The 6,653-nt window shown below is 36.9% G+C and overlaps 1 long non-coding RNA gene across 4 annotated transcripts; it reads right to left on the bottom strand.

The window, feature by feature from the left end:
* Positions 1-481: 481 nt before the first annotated feature.
* LOC112293443 (uncharacterized) lies at positions 482-2,350 on the bottom strand. 4 transcript variants are annotated; one of them, XR_016498385.1, is made up of 3 exons: positions 2,194-2,328; positions 1,900-1,947; positions 620-1,156 (listed from the first exon to the last, which is right to left on the bottom strand). It is a non-coding gene; the product is annotated as an uncharacterized LOC112293443 (long non-coding RNA). The 4 variants fall into 4 exon arrangements; XR_016498379.1 differs by lacking the exon at positions 1,900-1,947 and having other exon boundaries at positions 482-1,156; positions 2,194-2,350; XR_016498383.1 differs by lacking the exons at positions 1,900-1,947; positions 2,194-2,328 and adding an exon at positions 1,314-1,770 and having other exon boundaries at positions 482-1,156.
* Between the last annotated feature and the right edge of the window lie 4,303 nt (positions 2,351-6,653).

The raw sequence follows: 6,653 nt of genomic DNA, 5'->3' as shown, positions 1-6,653 counted from the left end.
TTCGGGTAAAGTTAGATTTAGCACACCTTCCTTGGTTTTCTGGCTGAGATCAACCATAATAAATTTCCTTTTATAACCTTAAATCTAATATTAGGTTCATTGGTCCTGACTAAATAATCTTTCAAATCGCACTCGTCAACTGGTTCAAGCCGAATTTTCTTTTTTCCGAGGGGAACCCACGTTCAACTGCACAAAAAGTTGCATTTGTTCAACGCAAATGTGTAGATCACTTGTCTTACCTTCAAGTCAATTTGATGTCCTTACCCATTAATGCAAATCAGTTTGCAAACTGTAAAATCCCATGGTTAGAGAGACTCTAAATCCACATTCACTGTATGTTGATCATAAACCCCAGTCATCTAGAGCTGTCTGTGAACTAGAAGGATTGAAAGTGGTGCCAGAAGATAGGAGGCTAGGCACGTTGTGAAGGAACATGAATAGTTGGATCAGTTGCACCTCTTGAAGCATGCACCCTCAAAAGTATTGCAGGTCCAGACCAACCTCATGGTTGGAATGGGTTCTTTCAAAAGCATTGCAAATGACTAACAATCGACAGAATACGGTAAACAGCACCACTGGTTTGGTAAAGACCTTGCACTAGCTTGCAAACAGGTCAAACTATCGATGCAAAAGCCTGAAAACTGGTCACAACTGCCCTGATTCAGACGTATTCAGAAGTCAAAGAATACATTTCAAACGGAACTTATAGATCGTGTATATACTGGCAGCGTAGCACCCACTCTGAATCACCGATTAGGCTCAATCCTTCTGTTGTACAGAACATATAACACCTTCGACTACCTGTACTTCCATTCAGCCGCAGCTACTATACATGAGCACTTGGTGGAGGCGATGTTTGAGTGGCATACGTGATCATTACAATCTGCGAACGGAGGTAATTTTGTATGTCTTCGCTACTTCATCCATGGACATTCGAATGCTGGCCATATTTATTTTGTGTGTGACGTGTGAAGACGTCGTCTGACCTTTCTTCATGGGACGGCAAATCCTCATCAAAACCTTCATGACCTCCGCTACTTGCCCGAACCACCCTGTCCCCGCCCCAAGGTATGACATAAACCCGGTAAACCGCACGGACACCACATTGTGCCATACATTTGACGTCATGGTTGAGCTCTGGCTCCAGTCTCTGAGACTAAAAACAACAAAAAACAGACACGGCAGTGTTTTAATTAAATTTTAAAATGAATGGCTCTGATATTCCTCCAACTTAGGGTTTCATGATTCAAGAGGAAGACTCAGATTGCAAAAAAGAAGTTCGCGATGGACCCGGCTGCTGAAGGACTTATTACCCAAATTTCAACCAGAATTTCTGATCTCGGAACCTTTCCCAGAGTTAAATTCATCGCAGTGAAACCAACTGCCTCATGAATTGTCTGATTCCATCATGAAAAAGACTAATAAAAACAAATCTTCAATTTAAAGGATCTATCTTCAGCAAGTAGATCATACTATGGGAGGCAAAAAAGTAGCTATGAATTCCCTTCTCTTTGTAGTCCGCGATTGACAAAGTTCGACGCTTAATCATAACTCATCTCTTTCCCTCAATACGACCAAGAAGAGAGGATGCGTCGCAAACGCTGAGATACACTCAAACCGATCGCGAATCTCTCCACCCCTTCAATCTACATACTCTCAATCTCATTCCCAATTGAATCGCACAGGACTTCACCCACCCAACACACACTCAAACTCATTTAAACGTGTAAAATTCATCGGTCGGAATCAACATAAACTTGTACTGAACACAAGAAACACCACAAATCGCACAAATCGCACAAGTCTCAAATAGCATCTTCCTCCTCCAACTACCCACACCTAAGCGAAATCAGACCCCACAATTGGAATCTCATAAAGAAACGAATAAGAATAAAATACCTTCAAGGCCACGAAACAGAATCCTGCAGAGGTAAAAGGATCAGCAACCTGTCAAGCAAAGCAGTTCTACTATCAATGCCCCACCGCTGCGATGCCGCACGAACGAAGATGATAAGCACGATGATGTCAGATCCAATCTTTGCACCCAAAAAAAAAAAAAAAAAAAAAAAAAAAACTCAAAACACCAAAGATTAAAAAACAAAAGGGCGTCATCAGATAACGGATTCCTCTGCGAAAGTGGGTCGCCCAGTCCTTGTCGTTTCCCTAAGAATGGCAAAAAAGTGGAGGAGATACCTGCCGGTGACCATCGCAGCCGGACCGCAACGGCAAGCATTGATCGGATGCTCGTCGTAGTGCTTCCGTTTTCTTGTTTTGCCTTTCTGCGTCTCTTATTTATTTATTGCTCTTAACTTGGGGCCGAAGTGACTAACTGTGTTATGTTGAGTGACTGTTGTTGCTGGAATGCGTCGGCGACGATGTGCGAGCACCAGGTTTGTCATTCTCTCGGCGTGATTGGGGTTTGTGCGAGGAGCGTGAGCTGCATCGTTTGCGTTCCTCGCAAAACTCAGCCCTCGTTTACCATTTCTTTCCTTCCTTCCATTGCTAATCCTAATTTCCCATTGTTTGTCTCCATCCTACACCATGCACTCTTGATTTGGGAATCTTAAGTTTAATTGCTTCTGGGTGTTTAACTTCTGTAACTATTATTAAGTGTTGATGATTTATATATACATTTATATATGTGGTGTTATAAATTATAAAGTGTTGATAACACTTAATACTAGTGTTGATAATTTATATATATATATATATATATATACATTTATTTTTTGAAAGAAAAAAATCACTTGGAGATATTTAAAATATTTATGTAGAAGTAGACATGAAGTTCAATCTGCTCTTTTATGTGAGGAAGATATTGCAAAGAGTCCACATGCTTGTTGAGGGAGCAACTATAGTACATACTTGCATGGGGTGCCTAGATTTGTGTTGGAAGTGTAGCCTCTTTGCCATCTAACAATATGAATTGTTTTTGCTAGGAGTGTTTTTGTACGGCTCATAGAGCTTGTTTGTTACTAGCTTAATCAAGGCAGTTTTGTTACTGGATTGTTTAGTTGCCTTAGAGGATTGTATTGAGCTTGTTCATTGTCTATACAATCTTTTTAATAAATCATAGGTTTTTTTGCAATTTTGGACTTTGAATCTTTATTGTTCAAGGTGACATAGACTACTTACAACAAGATATTTTATCTTCATAATGTGAACATGTTTTAATTTGGAATTGGTTTTTTTTATAACTTTAGTATGTAAAGAGATATTATGTCATTTTGAAACCCTAATATTTCTAAAAATAAATATATGTTTAAGTTTTGGATAATACCATTAGAATTATAAGCACCAAAAATAGGAAGGAAAGTGCCTTCAAAACTCTTTAAGAAAGAAGCCAAAAATCTTACATAAGCATTTGAAATCCTAAATCCTAAACTTGATAAACTAAGTTACAACAATATATTCTAAATCATAAATATAGTCACTTCAATGTAAATTTTGGTCATGTAAATTTATTACAATCCATTATTTTGTGTGAAGAAGGCATTGCACGAAGTCCATAATATTGTTGAATAAGTAGCTATGATACATGTTTGTATAAGGTGCCTCAATTTGTATTGGAAGTATAGCCTCTTTACCATCTAACAACATGTATTATGTCTACACAATTTACAAAGCTTAATTGTTGCTTGTTTGGTCATGGCAATTTTGTTTGTGAGTTGTTTAGATGCTTTATAAGATTGTGTTGAAGTTATTATTGATTGTATAAATAGTCTATTTCACAAATTACAAGTTTTTTGCGACTTTTAGACTGTGGATCTAGATTGTCTAATATAACTTGCACCATTCACATCAAGGTATTTTGTTTTCACATTATGAACACATTTTAATTTAGAATTGGATTTTTTATGATTTTAATATAAAATAGTTATTATATTATTTTAAAATTCTAATATCTTCAAACTTAAAAATATGATTTATATTCTAAATAACATTATTAAAACTAGACTCATTAAAAATATGATAATAAATAACTTAAAAACTCTAAATCTAAAAGTATATATAAATAAGTCAAAAATCTTATAGAAGCCCTAATTATAATAGGATAAAGATAAGATATTTGTATTATTGACACATAGAGATAGATAGTTACAACCATGTTTGAGAAGTTATGGAAGTTTTTAGAATTGAAGTTAGATTGGTAGACTAGGTAGGATCCATCATAGAATATTCTTAAAAAAGTTTAAGATGGTTATATTGGTGGGATCCACTATAAAACCTTCTAAAAAAGGCTTAAGGCTATTATTTATATAGGATCTACCATAGAATCTTCTAGAAGAACTTTAAGGCGTTTATTTAAGTGGGATCCATTATCTAAGAACATTCTAGAAAGTTTAGGGTAGTACAACAAAGTATAAATAGGACTAACTAGGGCCTTTAGAGGTATTTGGTCAGGTATGGTTTCAAACCTTTTTTCTTAATACAATTGGATATTATATCTTCTTATTTTGTTTTGTTTTCTTCTAATTCTAGCTGCTCAATTTTGTCTTCTATGTTCCATTCTGTTTAATTTTGTTCAATTTTATTGTGGTTCACTTTGTCCTACGATGTGATGAAGTTTTATATTGCTGTGAATTACAAAGATCTTGGATATTTGAGATAGACTTGAAACAAGACCAAGCTATTTCAAAAACCTGATATCTTTCTATTCCACAGCAACATAATGCGTCATCACAAAATAGGACAAAACAGACCACAATAAAACTAAATGGAACTAAATAAAATAGGATATGAAAGATAAAATTGAACAAATAGAAATAGAGCAGAGCAGAATTGAATAAAAAGATGCAAAACCAAATTTTACTAAGAAAACAGATTCAAAGCCATACTTAATGAAATGCCTCTAAAGCCCTTGACCAATCCTATTTATACCTTATCCTATTATCAGAAGGCTTGAAGATAGACCCCAAGAAAGTGGAAGCAATCGTGTCTTGGGAGGTTCCAAAGACAGTTAGAGACGTACAATGCTTTCTTGGTTTTGCCAACTTCTATTGGATCTTCATCAAGAATTACTCTCAAGTTGCTACTCTTCTCACTCGGTTGACATGCAAGATTAAGCTGGAATGGGGACCTCTAGCGGAGAAGGCGTTTCAAGATCTGAAGACCGCATTTACTACGGCTCCAATCTTGGTACATCCACACTTTACAAAGGCCTTCTATTTAGAAACTGATGCTTCGGATTTTGCTTAAGGAGCTGTACTTTCACAAATGGGAGAAGACAAGAAGCTCCATCCAGTTGTATTCTATTCTCGAAAGTTCTCTATCGTTGAAATCAATTATGAGATCCACGATAAGAAACTTCTTGCTATAGTGGATTCTTTCCAAGAATGGCGTCACTTTCTTGAAGGAGCTGCACACCCAGTGACTATATACACAGATCACAAGAATTTGGAATATTTCATATCAACTCGAGTTATAAATCGATGTCAAGCTCGATGGAGTATGTTGCTATCTAGGTTCAATTTTGTTATCACTTATTGACCTAGAAAGCAGCAAGGACTATCTGATGCCTTATCGAGGAGATCGTATCTTGTACCAAAGGCTGGAGAAGCAGCGTTTGATCAACAATGTATGACATTGTTGAAGCCAGAGTAATTTCAGCTTTGCGCTACTATTGTGCCAATTGATGCTGATTTCCTGAATCAAGTACGTGCCATGACCATTGAAGATTCAGTAGCCATTGATATTAAGTAGCATGCCAATGACGACAAGTTGAAGGTAGAGGGAGATCTTTTATACTTTGAAGAGCAGTTGTATATCCCAAAAGGACCAGCACGACTCCGAGTTCTTCAATCTCACCATGATTTTCCAGCTGCGGCACGTTTTGGATTCAACAAGACCTTGGAGCTTATTTCTCGAGATTTTTGGTGGCCCCAAATGTGAAAGAATGTGAAAGATTTTGTCTTCTCTTGCGACATCTATTCAAGATCCAAGAATCCTCGGCATCGCCTTTATGGACTCCTACAGCCATTGTCGATTCCACGTCGACCATGGTCTTCAGTTTCTATGGACTTCATCACAGACCTGCCATCATCGAACTCATTTGACAGCATCTTTGTCATGATAGATCGGCTTACAAAGATGGCACATTTTGTCCCTTGCAAGAAGACATCATCTAGTGAAGTCACAACAAGGCTCTTTCTCGATAATGTGTATCGATATCATGGACTATCATATGATATTGTATCAGATCGAGGAACCCAATTCGTATCAAAGTTTTGGAGATCTCTCTTTGAGATACTGAAGGTGGATATCAAGCTTTCTTCGACTTTTCATCCTCAAATTAACGACCAAACGAAATGGGTGAACCAAGTCTTGGAACAATACTTACGATGCAGCATCAACTATCAGCAAGATGATTGGACCACATATCTGTCGCTAGTCGAGTTTGCATATAACAACACCCTCTATGCGTCAACTCAATACACACCATTCTTTTCTAACTATGGATATCATCCGAAGCTTGATTTATTGAGTTCGTCAACAAATAACAATCTAGCAATTGAAAGATTTGTGAAACAACTATCAGAGCTTCAAAATATGTTGAAGTTTCAATTACAATCCGTTCAAGAATCCCATAAGGCGTTTGTAGATAGATTTCGAAATCAAGCACCTACTTTCAAAATTGGAGATAAAGCATGGCT

Source organism: Physcomitrium patens, chromosome 2, assembly GCF_059467195.1.
Source record: "Physcomitrium patens ecotype Gransden chromosome 2, ASM5946719v1, whole genome shotgun sequence".
Lineage (NCBI taxonomy): Eukaryota > Viridiplantae > Streptophyta > Bryopsida > Funariales > Funariaceae > Physcomitrium > Physcomitrium patens.
Note: the sequence above shows the minus strand (reverse complement) of the source record. Positions and strands in the feature narration are given on the sequence as shown.